The sequence below is a fragment of the Myotis myotis genome, unplaced genomic scaffold (genome assembly GCF_014108235.1).
Source record: "Myotis myotis isolate mMyoMyo1 unplaced genomic scaffold, mMyoMyo1.p scaffold_m19_p_17, whole genome shotgun sequence".
NCBI lineage: Eukaryota > Metazoa > Chordata > Mammalia > Chiroptera > Vespertilionidae > Myotis > Myotis myotis.
In genome coordinates, this window is record NW_023416321.1 from 20,048,782 (window position 1) to 20,066,595 (window position 17,814).

The 17,814-nt window shown below is 49.7% G+C and overlaps 1 protein-coding gene and 1 pseudogene across 23 annotated transcripts in view; both read right to left on the reverse strand.

Moving 5' to 3' along the window:
- The window catches only part of MAPT (microtubule associated protein tau), a 73,347-nt gene that overhangs the window by 44,792 nt on the left and 10,741 nt on the right, over positions 1 to 17,814 (reverse strand). Inside the window, exons 2-3 of one of the 23 annotated variants that reach the window (XM_036340108.1) lie at positions 12,183 to 12,309; positions 3,156 to 3,262 (exon numbers count right to left, since the gene is read on the reverse strand). The exons of 21 other annotated variants lie outside the window; for them this stretch is intronic. The gene's annotated coding sequence lies outside the window, so the exon portion shown is untranslated. The remainder of the gene's footprint in view (positions 1 to 3,155; positions 3,263 to 12,182; positions 12,310 to 17,814) is intronic. One more of the 23 variants, XM_036340107.1, reaches the window with a different exon arrangement.
- Positions 1,843 to 3,645, reverse strand: LOC118671435 (annotated as a pseudogene).

A 17,814-nucleotide genomic window follows, 5' to 3' on the forward strand; every position in this document is an offset into this window, starting at 1 on the left:
CACAGACTGTATCTGAGGACACTCTGGTTCTAAGCCTAAGGTTTCCGTTTTGATTTTTTGCACTGAAGGCTTCTCGCCTCCTCTGTAACCGCTGGAATAGCCGAATACTAGTGCTTTCACCCCCGTTCGCGTGACAGATCCTGCTTGGGTGGCCTGTGTTTTCAGAACTCCAGTAGTTTCTCCTCCAGCCCCCTTGCTAGCCTTCAAGGTGGGCAGCGCTGTCATGTGACACCCTGATGGGCGGTGGGAGCAGGCTGCTGAGCCTCTGTCCTGTTCAGGGACCACCAATGTCCCTGGCCACCATATGAATTCCACCCCAGATAAGTTCCCTGAACTCAGAGCACTAACTGGAGAAGGAGGAATCTTTTGGGATGCCAAAGCCAAGCAAACCAGAGCAAAAAAACTGCTTTTCTTAGGCAACACTCTTCATCCTGAGAGAGAAAGGCACGTGTGTGTAGAATTTATTTTTTTTCTCTTTTTTAAAATAAATCTTTATTGTTTAAAGTATTACATATGTCCTTCCTCCCTCCCCCATTCCCTCTCCTGCCCTCAAGTCACTCCTGATATGAATCATGGTCATCGGGATCAGCTGCAGTGAGAGGAACACCATCCGCTGTACCCAATGGTGGTTCAGTCATAAAATAGCTGGGATCATTTTCAGGTGCCGCTTCTCTTGAATGTTGAGGTGACATGGACTCTCCCCCACTTTCTTGACTGGAGCTCTACAAGCTTCAAGAGCATCTGCCTCACGTCTACACTGCAGGGCGCATCCAGGGCAACATTTTAAAAAATATATATTTTATTGATTTTTCCACAGAGAGGAGGGGAGAGGGATAGAGAGTTAGAAACATCGATGAGAGAGAAACATCGATCAGCTGCCTCCTGCACGCCCCCCCCTGGGGATGTGCCGACAACCACGGTACATGCCTTTGACCAGAATCGAACCTGGGACCCTTCAGTCTGCAGGCCGACGCTCTATCCACTGAGCCAAACCGGTCAGGGCGAGGGCAACATTTTTGATCCTCTGGATAACATCGTCCATGTCTGTCTTTCCTTGTCCCGTCCAGTCATGTTCCAAAGCGGGCCCTGTCAACTCCAGTAATTTTGCTGCACCAATTAGGTCATCATCCACAGGGTTCGAAAGGAGGGCATCCAACAACCTGAGGAGCAGGCTGAAGAACAACTGTTCTTAGAACCAGTCCGTCTGCCCCTTCAATCTCCAGTGGAAGATAAAGTTCTCCTTGAAAGAGCACGAACCCATGGAATTGTCTCCGAGTTGCTTCATCCCCCTTGGCAGCTTGATCTCTAAGGTCATATTCAGAGTGTAGTCTTTGAAGGAGCACTTGGCAGAAGCTGCCCCTCTGTGAGCTAATGGTCAGGTGATCAGACAGGTAACTACACAGGTGGCTCCCATGCAACGGAACTTTGGCACGGACGTGGCCTGTTGATAGATGAGTGTGGCGAGCGGGCATGGTCATGGCATACTCAGCCCCACGTTGGTCGCCTTATGTGCCGAGCCAGCTCAGCCAGGTTCGGTGAGCCTGAGAGGGGGCGGTGAAGGATTGAGAAAAGACAGACAAGAGAAAAAAGCTGGGTCTGGGTGGGACGCTGTCCTCTCTGATGGAGAGCTAGCGACAGCACCACAGACTACAAGCCGTGTCTTTATTTTATAGCCAGATTCCACGAGGCAAAGTAAGGGTGTGGTCAACATGTTTACAACATTCTTGTGGGTTTCGAGCCTACTCAATTACATGCACCTGAACTCTATCAAGCCCACATCACTCAGGCACGTGGGGCCACGTGTTCGGATCATAGGTTCAAGCTTACAACTATAGCTGTTGGCTATAATTGTGCTGGGAGACTTTGCCCTCCAAGCTGGGACTTGCACGTGGCCATGAGAGGACTGTGCTCTCTAATTAGTCCGAGGCTTGAACCTGTCCAAACACTGTAGCCGCTCTCCACAGATGAGATCCACAGCTTCTTGCAAAGCCTCATCCATGGTGACCTAGCCATGTCCTGCAGCACCTTCTCGGTGGAGCCGAGAAGCTCCTCCAGCTCCAGGATGCGGCTCTGGAGCTCCCGGCTCTGCTGCCCCAGGTTGGCCTCCCTGTTCCTCAGTCTCTGCAGAGTGTGCTCTTTCTCGCTCTCCATTCTCCACAGGCACGACCTCTCCTCTTCCCTCAGTAGCTTGCAGGTTCTGGAAGTCCGCCTGGATTTTCTGTCTCTGAACCTTTATCTTCTCATTCCACTCGGCTATCTGCTTCGCCGTGAATGCTTTCTGGCTCGTGCATTCCTCTCCCATTTGCCTCAGTTTCCTCACCGCTTCCTGGAGCTTTTCCCTGTAGCTGGGGCCCTGTCCTCCACGAGCGCCGTAGCGTGGCCCTTGTGCCATGGGTCGCGCTCGCAGCACCAGCAGATGAGCTGGCCCTCGTCCTCGCAGAAGAGGTGCAGCTGCTCCCCGTGCTCCTGGCGGGACAGCTCCTGCTCCAGCTCCTGCTCCAGCTCCCGGAGGGCAGCGATGAGGCTGCCCAGCTGCTGGTTGGGCCTCAGGCTGCCTTTCTGGAAGGGAGACCGGCACTGGGGGCAGGAGAAGGTCTCCGTGCCTAGCTGGCTCCGGGAGGAGGAGCGCAGGCCCAGGAGGCGCAGGCGGCAGCCCCGGCAGTAGCTGTGGCCACAGTTGATGCTCACGGGCTCGGCCATCAGGTGCAGGCAGATGGAGCAGGTGGCCTCCTCCAGCATCTTCTTGCTGGTGGTGGCCAACGCCACGCCTCTGCCGAAAAGCTGCAATCCGGGACCTAGAGGTTGCCCACAGCGGTGGCGGCGCACCCACCCCGCGCTTCCTGTGGACGCCCGGCTGCCACGGCCCCCAGGAGCCTTGAGGTCTTATCTGGGCCACCACCGACGCTGCGCACTTGTTGGAGGAAGTCGCCTGGAGCAGCCACTTCCCAACTCCTGGGTGGGAGGCTTAAGTAGAAATCTAGAATTTATTCTTTTATAAAAGTGATTCATAGTCATTGTTTAAAAAATACAAAAATGTGAAAGAGAAAAGCAAAACAACCACTGTTAACATCTTAGGGAACTTCCCTGCAAACATCTCTCCCATGCACACACATAATTTTCCCTAAACCAGTTCTTCTGTAGCCTACTTTACTCACTTAATAACATGCCTGTAGTAATCGGTGTTATCTTAATTTCTGGCTGATCTTCAGTGGATATAAGTTGTTGCGTCTCTGCCCTCCAGATCTAACAGGCAGCAAATGTTCTACAAACCAACACAAGATTACACTTAAAATGTGCTGGGAGAGGGCTCTTAAAGTATCCCCCAGCCCTGATTTTAACCATGATTTCCTCTTAAAAAGAAAAAATATTTCTATAGCTTGGCATTATTTTCCCATTGTATTGCATTCAACCTTCACAACAACCCATGTGAAGGAACGAATATTATTATCCCCATGTTATGCATTGATGCTCCCTCCCAGGCTGAGGGAGGACACACAGGCTCTGAATCTGCAGTCCTAGCTTTCAGTTCAACACTGGGGGGGAGGGGTCTTGGGAGGCCTCCACCATCAAATCATGAAGCCCTACCCTGAAGCCCTAATGTAGGAGGAGCCACCCCAACTATACCTTTTTGAGGTGCATGAGCATCTCAGTACCATTGTGTAGCTGGGGAAACTGAATTGCAGAGAGGCAGAGGGACCTCACATGGACGTAGAGACAGTGGTGGAGCTGGGGACAGAGTCTGGCGTTTGGAGATTTGCTGGACAGCTCAGCTTAGGAATGGGGTTTTCTGGGCAGAAGGGCCAGGTGGAACCATGTCAAGGACATGAAGACACTGTATGGAGTGAAGAAACTATATTGAAAAAAACACACCAGAATTTCAACACAACTTTGGAACCAGGTCCAATCCAGGTATACAGCTATCTGGATCAATTAAAATGGACACATCAGAAATTGGGGTCAGCGAGAGACAGTAAATCAAAGCCAAGGGGACACATTTAGTTTCTGGGCCCCAAAAACCTATTTCAGGAAAAGCCCAGCAGCCTCTTTCCATCGCACAATGTCCATTATCCATCAGAAAGGCCTGGACAATGTTTATGTTCAGAAACAGAAATAGTCGAGGAAGGAGGGAAGGGAGAAGGAGCAGATGACAGAGTAAAGGCTGTCAAGAAAGAAGTATGAAGACCTTAGACACATAACAGGAAATGAAATTCTACTTGGCAAATGCATTTTTTCATTTCCCCGGGTCTAGCTGGATACGCCACTTGTCCAGCCATCTGATGATGAATGGGCCTCCGCAGTCGGCAGCACTGCGGGTGCTGGGAGGCCTCTCAGACGCACCCTCGGGCCCCTGCCAAAGGGCATTATGGGTTCCTAGAAGCACCTGCTCCTCCATGAGCCATTCCTGGACTGATGAATAGCACTTAGGCTGCTGCCTTCCCAAGGCACTTTAGAACCCTGCGTGGCCACTCGCCCCCACTCCTTGTGTGGAGGGCACCGAGTCTGCCTTGTTAGTTAGACGAATGGCCGGACTCCCTGGGCCCTTGGCTTCCAAGGGGCAGGCTTGGCTCCAAGTCTTCCCGAGGGACCCTTGTTCCTGGTCCAGATCTGTCCATGCATCTGGGTGGAAAGGACGCCTGGTGTGGAGCCAAAAGCCCTGGGTTCGAGGCTTAGTGGGGACCACTCACTAGCTGGTCGATGCTGGGCCCGTCACTTGAACCTTTGTCTCCTCATTTGTAAATGGCTCTGAGGACACCTGCCTCACAGGCTCTGAGGGCCACTGGAAAGCACACATGAGGTGGCACGTTAGTGACCTTTGATGCTCTAGGCCGATGTGAGGCATGCTGTCATGACGTGTGAGTTATGGGCAATGAGAAGATGTGTAAAGACAGGGAAGAGGAGGCTTACCCCAAAGGGATAAAATTAGGGGCCAACACGAGTGCCTGTCCTGAAGGAGTGGGAAGGAGAGAAAGGCAGCTTTGGGGTAGATAGCCTGTGAAGAGGAGGAGGAGTGAGGGGGTCCTTCTAGGAAGGTCTTGGAAGCACTAGTGCCCAGACAAAGCAATGGGCAAGCACAGAGAGGACGCGTCAGGTGACTTGGGGAGGGACAGAGGGCCCCGTGGTCAGCACAAAGTCTCAGCTTTCTGGAACCGGCCCCGGATCAGCAAGCGAGGCGGGGATTTGAGAGGCCCCGAGGAATGGCCAGAAATGGGCTCTTTTTTTTTTTTTTTTTAAATGTATTTTATTGATTTTTTTACAGAGAGGAAGGGAGATAGAGAGTTAGAAACATTGATGAGAGAGAAACATCGATCAGCTGCCTCCTGCACATCCCCCACTGGGGATGTGCCCACAACCCAGGTACATGCCCTTGACCGGAATCAAACCTGGGAACCTTCAGTCCACAGGCCGACGCTCTATCCACTGAGCCAAACTGGTTTCGGCAGAAATGGGCTTTTTTTTTGCCACGCCACTTCATGAGATGGGCACAACAGGAAGAAATGGAGGGAGAGGAGAATTAGGAAGGAAAGCAGGTAGTTTTGAAGATGTTTTCACTTCTATTTTTTGAGTCTGAGGACATCCTCTGGAGGACGCGGGGGAGGAGGACGGCGGGAGTCGACCGCTAATCAGAACTTGTCCCTCAGTAATGAACGACCTGAGTGCAGCCTGGGCTTGGGGGACGGAAAACAAACAGTGTCCTTTGAACACACGCTAGAAATGCCACAGCAGATCAAGCACACCGTCCCCGAACCTCTTTGACAGAGGTGCGTGGGCACTTTGCATGGTGGCATCAGGCCCAGAGGTAACAACAGTGCAGTCTGGGGGGCCTTGGGTGAGTCACTCAACCTCTCAGAGTCTCCGTTGCCTTGTCCGTAAAATATGGGGATTACATGAGTCAAGTGCTAAGAACCGGCACTGACTCCCGGTAAACTCTATGTAAGTGTCAGCTGGGGTTCTGATCTGAGGACCTTACCACCCATTCATTTAGCCAAACCTTCCTGTATCCTGTGCATTTGCAGACTAAACAGCTTCTCAGGGCACAGAGCCCCTCCCACTTTGGAGCCAATAACACGTGGTGCCCGTTGGCCCTCCCGATGCTGCCCCTGGCCAGGCAGGGCAGATGGCGTACCCAGTGAGATCATCCCCTGGTCCCGTGATGCCTGCAGACCCGGCCAGAACTGTGTCCTGGGGCACCCTGCGTGAAGCTGGCTCCTCAGGAAGGAGGAAGGGGGAGAAACACCGGGGCAGACAGAGAGGCCCACCCTGTATCGCCAAGTGAACAAAGCAGTTTTAGAAATGTGTGCGCACAGAATTGTTATAAAAAGAAGGTAACGTATATATGTGCATGCGCAGAACAGAGGCTTTCCCTGGGAAGGAAGTAGACTTATAGAGACTTTATCTTGTTGGTGTCTCCTTTTTTATTTTATTAATCTGTTTTGTAAACGTGGCTTACGTTATAGTCTGATGGAAAGCAACAAATACATTCCCGTGTTGGCAAAACCTGTGAGGTGTCTGGGGGACATGGGACCAGCATAGCTCCTTCAACTCCACAGAGTTCACCACACGTGCCCCCGACCCCACTGCTGTGGCACAAGGCTGGAAACTCCCCCTTCCCGAGACATGAGTAGGAATCATATCACCTCCCCATTCTCCCTCCACTCCGCATCTGGCCCAGTCTTTGCTGTTGAACCTGTCACTTCCCGCTCTAATTGAGCCCCAGCAGTCTCCCCATTAGACTGTAAGCCTCCTGAGGGAGGAGGAGCTTATTTTTAACCACTGTAAACAACTCGGTACTTGGTGCAGTGCTTGGTATGGGCTCGGTGCTCAATATACCTTCATGCATGCATGAACGAAAGAACGAATGTTAATTGAGAGCCACGCCTCATACTTCATCAAGTGACACGTGCTAACTGCCACTCTTTCTCACTCCCAGACATGCTGGTTTCCCCTCCCAGAAAGCCTTCTCTACTTTCCCTCCCCTTTGTCTGGCTAACTCCTACTCAAGCTTCAGACTTTATCAAAGCAGCCATTGCTTCTAGCCGCCCTTCCCAACTGCACGGTGCTGTAATTCGATGGTTACTAATCTCTGGGGCTGGAATGATAATGCTGTGAGGTTGTGAAGACAGCACCATGTCTTCAGCACTGGCCCCGACCTGGCATGAGGAAGGCGCCCAGTGCTGCTGAACCAGTGAGGGTGTGGGGCAGGGGCAGGGGCGGGCTGTGGTGGGATGGAAGAGATGTGACAACATTAATCACTGACACTTCCCAAGCTCAGAGCTCATGGTCTGTTTCGATGCGACAGCCGGCCTGCTCTCTTGTGTGGGCCACCCCAGTTCCCTGTGTGCTCAGGTGGCTCACGTGGTTCTCACACGGGCGTGCAGGAACACACCCTGGATTAGCCTGAAGCAGGAGCTGGCTCTGAGAGCTGTCCAGAGGTGGGTAGTTAATGATGCCGTGGAGGGAGGGCCTTTCCCAACCAATAGATAGAATCTGGTTAATTAAGAGCAATGCTTTGTGCTTCAAAGGCACAAATTCAGACCCATCCATTAGCCTCTTCAGTGAAGATCACGTTTAAGTCAAAGCTGCCAAGCTGAGGCTGTAGGCAGCATCTATTATTAACCGACAGAGAGTGAGAAGTGGGCTCCTAAGTGAGAGGCTCACCAATCACCACACGCTTGGAGATAGGTTTGGGAGCTGATCAGAGATGTCAGCTGGGTGATAAATAAAGTTCATAGCAGCTTTCTGTGCACAACATGCATTATTGATGCTGTGCTCAGGGGCTTTGTGTGTGTGTGTGTGTGTGTGTGTGTGTGTGTGTGTGTGTGAGTGTGTGTACCTTGCCCATGCATGTGCATATATACCCTCCGGCGGTCCCAGGATACCTGTGGACAGGAGAGCAGGCCAGGAGAGGATGATATAAACATGACAGAGCTGTCGCACTGGCCCAGCCCTGACTGAGCAGCTGGGGAGACCTCAGGGACCAGGTCAGTGAGCAGATTATGAGGAAGGCATGCACCAGCCCCCACCAGGGACCCAGAAAATGGAGCAGATGTGGCCACTGCCCATGGATCTATTTGGTCTGACCAGGGAGATACACACAAATACTGAATGATTTCAGAGCAAAGGACCCATGGTTAACTCCATTTGTGGAATGCTGCCTACCATGTGCATGGGCTTCAGGTTAGACAAAGGGATGGAAGATGGGCTCCCTGCCCTCTTGGGGTCTGGTTTGGGAGGGGAGACAAAGACCTAAATACACTTCAAGGCAATAGGTCAGAAGAGAGAAAACAGATTGGCTCGTACTCCAAGAGTCTATGATTCTGAGAGCTCAGCATAGAACAGGCGCTAGAGTCAGAGGCTGCAGCAGCTGAAAGGAGATGGGGTTAAGAAGACTGGAGAAGGCTCTGGGGACCTTAGCTAAGACTTAACGGGAGGGCAGGCTTGTAGGGACAAAGAGAGGGGTCCGTGACAGGGTCATTATCAGACCAAAGGGTCATCATTGGTTAAAGGGGTGATGGTTGAGAGACCAGACATGTTGGAGGAGCCCATGTCAGAGAGATGTAAGGCCAGGTGCCAGCTAAAAGCCTCGAGCCAACATCAGGGGAACAGCTCTAAGTAGCCAGGACAGCCAACAGGCTCTCTCTGCAGGCTCTCTCTGTGACAATCCTGCTTGCTGGAAATTAACAAAGAATAAAGAGCATGCATCTTGCAGGTTTGGCTCTGGGGCAGGCGGTGGAACTGTTAATTCTTGCAGAGTTCAAATTCCTGCACCACCCCCTAGTTCCGAGGGGGTGGGGGCCATAATTAGACAGGCTCTGGCTGTATGCCCACCTCTGACCACCTTTCCAGGGTGATCCTTGGACCAGAAGCAGCGGCAGGTTACATAATTGAGCTGCAAAGAGGCCTGGCCAGAACGCCCTCATTAGAAAAGGCTGCAGCAGCATAAAGCCTTGTGAGATGAATGAGGAGGGTGGGAAGGGAAGGAGGGGAACAGTTGAGGTGGGGGACTGAGGGAGGGAACAGCATCACAGCTCCCAAGAGGAGATGCCCTGTCTCCTGAGGGAATGGCAAGGCCTCCTTGGAGGGACAATTCTCAGCACACAATTAGCTGTCGAAGTCTGCAAACCCACCATGGTCAGTTTTCAAATTTTGGTGATGGGCTCTCGGATGCAGCAGCCTTGCCTGGAGAGGCCTCCCCTGGAAGGCTGTAACTGCGGGCAGTCACCTCCACAGTTATGCTTGCATTTTTTCCAGCCAGAGGAGGACAAAAACATGCATAATCATCTAACCAGAAGAGGTCCCTTTGCTTTTCCCAATTATTAACCCGGGTTGTTAAGTAGCTGGTAGGAGCACAGGTCCTTTTAAAAGGGAAAAACTCAGAAAAGGCTTGGACTCAGGGTGGCCACTTGGTGTTTTTATTTGTGTTTAAAATTTCAAATGGTGCCCTGAGTGTGAACTGCAAAGTGTAATATTTTTGCTTGATAAGTACAATTTCTACTTAAACAAGATATATGTTACTGAGTTTGAATAATATTTTGAAAATGGAAGCTTATTCTTCTTATATTGTTACTAGAGGCTCAGTGCACAAAGTTCGTGTACGGGTAGGGTCCCTAGGCCTGGCCAGCGATCAGGGCCCATCAGGGCCTTCCTTCATTCTGAGCCGCCCCCTTGTGGTTAGTGCATGTCATAGCAAGCGGTTGAACTGGTCGGTCGAACTCCCAAGGGGACAATTTGCATATTAGCCTTTTATTATATAGGATAGTGTTTAAAACGAAAGAATTAAGCAAGAAAATAAAGCAGTACATCAGTGGTATAATTTAGTAGTTGCTAAATTATAGGCAACCTTTGCAGGTGTCTCACTTTTATTAAAGTTCACCTATTAGTGACTGAGCAATGATTTACATAAAATATTATATCAGGCTGCAACCAATGGATCAAAACTCAGTAGATGTAAAAATTATTTAGTAGGTAGTTGTGCTTTTTTTCTTTTTTGTACTAAAATATTTACTTTTATTAAAAAAAATATTATGGTGTATTGTATGTCTAGAGTTTAAGAAAAGAAACATTTTATTATTCGTGTTTCTTGTCCACCCATTATTATGACCATTTCATTTCATGATTATTTCTGAAAATAATTTTGTCACATAAGAAGGGGATTGTTAAGTGACTGGTGTTAAATGGCTTGGTGCCACTGTCCTGTAAAGTGGCATGCGAGCCAACCCCTTCAGTGATCAATTAGCTTCAATCATCCACAAAACTGTAAAAGAATGAAGATGAGTTTTTCCCCAGACTAGCAATGTCCCTGTTGATGCCCAGTGATCCTTTCCCCATCTACCACCTCACACAGCAGCCACCATGACAATGCACTTTAGAATAGAAAGCTCAGTGATGTGAAGGTTCATGATGACTTCTCAGGGCCAAGGATGAGAAATCCTTGCAGGACTGGCAGAGGGTGGCGCTCCTGGCAGAATCTGGCCCCTGCCCATCGTGGAAACCAGAGGCCAGCCCTCACAGCGCCAGAGTGTGTGGTCCCTGCAGCCTTGACCTACTTCCCAGTCTTCTGGTCGGGGATCTGGGCAACCGTGACAAAGCAAAATTAAACAAATTTGGAATGAGCCTGTGCTAGAAAATCCGAACAGTATTCACCCTTTTCTATGGACGGGAAGCCAGTATCACAGATAGAGGAACAGTTCAATCACAGAAATTTAAAAATTAACCATAGATAGGAGAAAGAACACAGACTTTGGAGTTGAAATCTGCGTTCAAATTCTGATTCTGCAATTTTACTGGCTGTGTGGTCTTGGGCAAGTGACTTAAACACCCTGAGCCTCAGTTTCCTTGCCCTTGTGAATACACCTAGAGGGACACAGTCGACAATCAAGTGAGACAAGTGTCACAAGGAGAGGACAGTGGATCATAGGAGTGTGAGACGGGGACTTATATAATCTGGGGGTTGGAGAAAACTTCCCTGAGGAAGGGATGCTTGAAGGATGAATAAAGTTAGCAAGGTGAAAGGGAGGGGGTAGTAAAGAACATTCCACACAGAGGGGACAGCACATACAAAGGCCCCAAGCCAGAGAGCTTACAAGGAACTCTAAAATGACCCTTAAGGCGGGAAGATTAGAGAAGCTGTGGTGCCAGATGTGTGAAGCCACTGGCACTTCAGACTTGTTTGTTACTGCAGCATAAACCTGACCTTCCTGACTAATACAAGTGGTTCTAGTAGAAAGATAGGGAGCTGAGTCCAGCCTGAATTCAGCTGAGGAGGGTGGGCATGTTGGGAGAAAACAGAGGTTGCAAAAGTGTTGACAACACTTTAATACACATCAGGCCTGGCCAGCTTGGCTTGAGCATCAACCTCTGAACCAGGAGGTCACGGTTCGATTCCTGGTCTGGGCACATGCCTGGTTGTATGGGGCATGCAGGAGGCAGCCAATCAATGATTCTCTCTCATCATTGATGTTTCTATCTCTCTCCCCCTCTCCCTTCCTCTCTGAAATAATTAACACTATATTAAAAACAACAACAACACATCAGGCTGGGAAGAGGAGGAGAGAACTAAGGTGGTTGGCCAGAGAGGGCATGTATTTTGCTTTAAAGAGGGGAATCACTTAAACCTCCTAAATTCTGACAGGAAGGAGTCAGGAGAGGAGAGGACAGAAACAGATGGGAAAAAGAAAAGCTAAGCGAGCTTTCTGAGTGGTGGAAGAGGTGGAGGGAATGCTGGAAACATATTCAATGTGATTTGACCATTTCATTTGATTTCTGTCGTTACTGAGATTTGGGAGTTTTAGGAAGGAGGAAGCAAATGCCCACACCCCTGGAGGTCAAAGTGCTTGGCTCAGATGACCCATGTCAGCACTGTTCTGTTCTGGCCAGAGTGTGCTCTGTGCACCTCTCCTGGCAGCTCTTGGGGACATGCTAAGGCCAGGCTCTCCCCAACCCTGTGCTCTGGATTCCTTCCCTCCACCTCAGGTTGGCCCCTTGCCAGGTGGGTCTGAGGTCCCCCTCCAGCCACTGCAGGGAGGCCTGCCAGGAAGGACCAGTATGTGAGATCCCAAGAAATGAAGAGAAAGTGGTCCCAGGAGGGGGTCTGAGTGTGGAGGAGGAGACCTGTGCTGGCCCAGCTTTGCCATGAACTTGCGGTGTGACTCTGGGGAGGTCACTTTGCCTCTCTGGGCTGTTACCTCATTCCTCAAGTGGCTCTGGCATCTGTTCACATTAACACCTTGTGCTGGCACCTCTGTGGATTTTTCTCAGTATAACCTCAGAAAGCAGGGGAGGTGTGAGGAGAGGCGGTGGGGAGTGTCCTTCCTAGAGGAGAAAAGGCGGTTGAAGGGAAAGTGGGTGACTCATTCTAAGGATGTCACATGTTTGGGGGCTGTTCCCAACACTTACATCTTTCTCTACTGGTCCCACCTTTCTCTTCCCTCCCAGCCCCCTTGTTAGAGGGTTGCTGAGGCTGAGACTGGCCATCACAAAGAAATTGGTGTGGCTCTGTAAGGAAGGCAGAAGAGGAGGTTTGGGAAGGGGTGGGACCAGGTTGGCCTCTGGGGGTTCTTCCACATCCATGGTTCTGGGATTTCTGAGTCCTACAGGCCAAGCAGAGTGGCCCTTGATGAAGGAACAGTGTAGACACTCAGGTCATGGGTCAGGAAGCCTACACTCTTGCCATGCTGTGCCTGCCAGCCCCTCTGGAGGGCGCCCACGGGACAGCCCAATAACTGAAACTGAGCCAAGGCCCTTGGAGGATTGGCTGGAACCTCCTGTATCTGAAAGGGAAGACTAGAAGTGTCTTGTTGCTTCTCTGAGTGTGGGTAGTGTCCCATAGAGCAGGGTCTTGGGGCTGTGCTCTTCGTACTTGAAGGCCTGTGCCATCTGATTTACCAATAGTGGCCTCTCACTGGTTTTATCAGCAGTCCTTTAATTATGCGTGAGGTCAAGTGTCTTTTCATGTTTAGCCACCCCCTACCCCCTTCCCCCTGTAAACTACCTGTTTTTCTCTTTTCCCAGGGATGGGTATTTTGGTAAAGTATCTGGAACAATTCTGGGCTGTCTTAGGACCCCCCCCCCCCGTCTGTTCTGGGTGACCCAAGTCCCCTTAAAGCTCTAACACTGCACATTCGTGAGCATCATGAAAAGTCTGAGGGTCCAGGGACTGTCCAGGTTCCATGGAGCCCCAAGTGAGAGGAACCCTCTGCAGGAAGACTGGTGTCCCGGCCTGGGCCGGACAGCCCTTTTTGCTGGGGAAAAGGGGCCATGCTTGTCTTTAACATTTGCCCCTTTGTCCCACTCATTGTAGAGTGTCATTTGATAGGAATGAGAGAGACATTTTGCATCTACTTCCTGGGAATCCAGAGCCAGCACATTCTGCCACATCTGCCTCTCGCTCCATTTCAGGTCTGCTGCAAAGTCCTCGCATTCAGCAACCAGGAATGACCAGGCTGCTCTGCGGTGTGGGCCCCACCATCCCACAATGAAAGGGTGCGAGATCCCCAGGGGCGGCTCAGGTATCGGAAATGCACCGCAGAACCCCTGGAGCTCTGTGAAGGGCAGTATTTCACGTGCTTTATCTGGCATGGCTTGTGGCTCAGCCTAGATGTACCAGATTCATGCCTAACCCCTCCACCCTTACCCAGAGCTCGTTTCAGAGGAAGTGCTCAAATGACTGTTGAAAGAATAAATCATTAACACCTGTCTAATTGCCCCCCTTTTTGTTTAGAGGGTAGTTATTAAAGTTCAAATTGGTTCAGTTGGCTGTGCTTACAAAGACTCCTAGCTTACAGAAGGCTACTTTCTGACAGCCTACACCAGCTTTCTTGCGCATTCAAAAGCCCTTTCTTTGGACCTGGGAGTTAGGGTGGCCAGAAAAAATACAGGATGTCCAGTTTAATTTTGAATTTGAGATAAACAACAAATAATTTTTTTTTAGTTAAGTATGTCCCAAAGATGGCATGGCTCATACTTATTGTATTAGTTTCCTGTGGCTGCTGTAATAAATTACCACAAACTGAGTGGCTTAGGACAACAGATATTTATTTTCTCATAGTTCTGGAGGCCAGAAGTCTGAAATCAGAATTACTGGGCCAAAATCAAGGTGTTGGCAGGGCTGCACACTCTCTGGAAGCTCTAGGAGAAAATCCTGTGCTTGTCTTTTCCGGCTTCTGGTGGCTGTCAGCATCTACTTCTCACCGATGTCCATCTGTCTCTGTCCTCACATCATCTTCTCTGCTGTGCTTCTACTTTTACTTATTATTAGAGGCCTAGTGCATGAAATTCGTGCACTCGGGGTGGAGGTCCCTCAGCTCAGCCTGCACCTTCTCGCAGTCCAGGAGCCCTTGGGGATGCCCTTGGCTCCTCTAAGCCATCAGTCAGACATCCTTAGCGCTGCCACAGAGGCGGGAGAGGCTCCTGCCACTGCTGCTGCACTCGCCAGCAGAGAGCCCAGCTTCTGGCTGAGCGGCGCTCCCTCTGTGGGAGCATGCTGACTACCAGGGGGCAGCTCCTGCATTGAGCATCTGCCTCCTGGTGCTCAGTGGGCCTCATAGTGACCAGTTGTTCTATTGTTCACTTTATTTGCATATTAGCCTTTATTATATAGGATTTCTGGTGGCTCACACAATGGACATTTATTGTCTCACGGTTCTGGAGGCTAGAGTCCAAGATCAAATTGTCAGCAGGGTTGCTTTCCTCCCAAGGGCCGTGAGAGAAAAGCCGTTCCATGCCTCTTGCCTAGTTCTAGCGGTTTGCTGGCAATCTGTGGTGTCCTTGGCTTATGGCAGCATCACCCTGGTCTCTGCCTTTATCTTCACGTGGTGTTCTTCCTGTGTGTGTGTCCACCTCCAAATTTCCTCTTTTTATGAGGACACCTCTTCTGTGTTTTTAATCTCTCTGCCTTGCTCCCCTAAGGACACAGGTGATTGCATTTAGAGTCCATCCAGATCATACAGGACAATCTCCATCTGAAGGTCCTTGATTTAATCACATTGGCAAAGAATTTTCCCCAAATAAGGTCACATGCACAGGTTCTGGGGTTATCTTTGATATCTGATATCTTTAGGGAACATTAGGTAGCACTAATACACTTGCACTAAAAAATATCTGTTGCTCATCTGAAATCCAAATTTAACTAGGCATCCCATGCTTTTTTGTTTGTTTGCTTGTTTGTATGTTTTTTGTTAGTCCTCACTTGAGGATATTTTTTTTCATTGATTTGTTTTTAGAGACAGTGGAAGGGAGGAAGGGGGTGGGAGAGGGAAAGAGAGAGAAGCATCGATGTGAGAGAGACACATCGATTGGCATCCAGTGTTTTAATTTGCTACATCTGACAGCCCTCCCTAGGCTGAGCTGATGGGGACATAAGTGGTTTGCCTTCAACTCCTCACCATCCTTCCTGACATGAGTGTGGGGACCAGACCACAGACCCAACCCTGCTCATCAAGGTCTTGTTTCTTTTCTTTTCTTTTTTAAAAATATATTTTTTATTGATTTCAGAGAGGAAGGGAGAGGGAGAGAGGGATAGAAACATCAATGGTGAGAAAGAATCATTGATCGGCTGCCTCCTGCGTGCCCTGCGCTGGGGATCAAGCCCGCAACCCAGGCATGTGTCCTGACTGGGAATCAAACCGCAACCTCCTGGTTCAGAGTTTGATGCTCAACCACTGAGTCACACTGGCCGGGCCAAGGTCTTTTGTCTTTGAAGGAGGGCTCATGGTATATGGTGTCATTCTGGTTTTCAGAATTTAAAGGCTTGGATTAGACTGAAGATTTAACTTGTTTAAAAGGTTATGGCAAATAGTGCATGTATTTCCATGATTAGCACTCCAAACTCCAAATGCAGACCTGTAACTGTCCACCCTCCAAGAAAGTAGAAGGATGAGCAAGTATACAATGTACCTGTTTCCCTTTCTGTTCCCAGGTCTCTTTAGGAAAGTCCTTAATTTTTAATCAGTATTGAATCCACTCATCCATTCATGCATTCACCAAACAATTACTGAATGTGTATTCTGTGCCATGTGCTGTGCCAGGCACTGAGGATACACAGGTGAATAAAACATCGCCCAACTGATGAATGTGTTGGGGAGCCTGGTTCCCTTCCTTTTGGGAAGCCCCCAAAAGTGGGATCAGACAAACTGTGGAAATGAAACACAACATAATGGGTGTTTGTAATGTGAAAGCAGAACATTTTAATGAATTTGCTTTAAAACTAGTAGCTTAGAGAGAAACCCAATTAATTTAGTATCTCTAAATTCTAGCAACCATTTTAGCTTTTAATTACGGAAAAATGACTTGTACTACAAGATGTGTTCCTTAGCCAGGTCTGCCCTTCCTGTCTCTCTTCACCACCACTCCCCGTTTTCCTGGTCCCACAGTGTGGCCCGTGCTGGTGCAGACAGGAGGGAAATAAAGTGGACTGTTGAGTAAGGGCGGGGTTGTGGGGGGGAGGTGAGGCAGTAACCCAGGAGGCTGGGTGATGCAGGCTCAGCCCCCACCCGCTTAGCTGTGACTCTTTTTCCTAACAACAGGTGCTTGCTCTGTCTGCCTGGCCCAAGGAAACCATCCTCTTTGAATGAAATTTCTCCCTGTGGACACTGCCTGGGAACCTGAATGTCATCCCTGAGTTTGCGTACTGGGCTCCTCTCAGCCACACTTTCCAGCCTTGGTCAGTCACATGTACCCCTTCATGGAGGTGCAGGGGGTGTGAACATTATTCATGCTTTGTCAGGGCTGGAAGAAAATGAGCTTCTCTGATTTGATAAGTGTGACCAGCCCATGACACTAAATTTGGTTCTGTCGTCACCGGCGACAGAACCAAATTTAGTGGCCCAGTTTAGAGGCTAGCTTTCGATTTAAAATACTTTCTCCAGGCTCAGGTTACATGTGACCCATTCACAGTGGCTGGAGGGCACGGCCCCCATGGTCATTGGCACTAGGATATGTCTGTCTGCTGGCACTGGCGTGGAGGGCGGGGCCTGAGAGAAGGCTCTGAGGACGCGCAGGCAGCAAGGCAAGGTCCTGGGCTGAGTGAGGTGCCGTCTGGCTCCCTCCACAGCTGTGACAGCTCTGGGTCTCAGTTTGCTCCTCTGCACAAGGAGGATGAGAATCCCTGCCTGTCGGGGAGTGAGGGTGACATGAGACCATGTTTTTAGTAAAAGAAATGCAACTGCTACTACCATTATTATCAGCATCTTCATACAGCAAAACTAATTTGGACCAACAGGGGGTGTGAGTTGGTCTGAAGTAGGGCAAAGCAACAACTATAGACTATTTTGAAGGAAATGTGATTTTTATTATTTTCAAGCATATAGAGCAAGAAATAGAACCATGTACTCATAGGTGGAGGGATTGCTTTATTTAAACAGGTAAAACTCATCTAATATCAGCCTATTTGCTTTATTAGCATCCAACTGCATGAATTGAGAGTAGTTATTTTGAGTTTCATAGGAGCCCAGCTCTGTGACAGGCAAGACACTCGGGAGCAGGAAAGCCATATAAGACACAGCCTTGCCCTCAAAGGACCTAGAGCCAGTGGGGAGTTGAGCTCTGCACTCACGGCTAGAAGGAAACTAATTAAGCCTTAACCCCTGCGGTGCTGATGACTAGTGAGAGATGAAAAGTGGAGAGGCCTCCAGATCTTGTTGACTGTAACAACTGCTTTAGGCAGGACAGAGACTGAGGAAGGTCAAGGTGATTTAAAAAGGGGAAGGGGAAGAGAGAGCATGATGTCTATGAAGGGGCCAAGAGGCAGGCTGGCCAGCAATGGGACTGGACCATTAGGACTGACTGGGCAGGGAGTCCGAGTCCAGGCATGGGGACCTG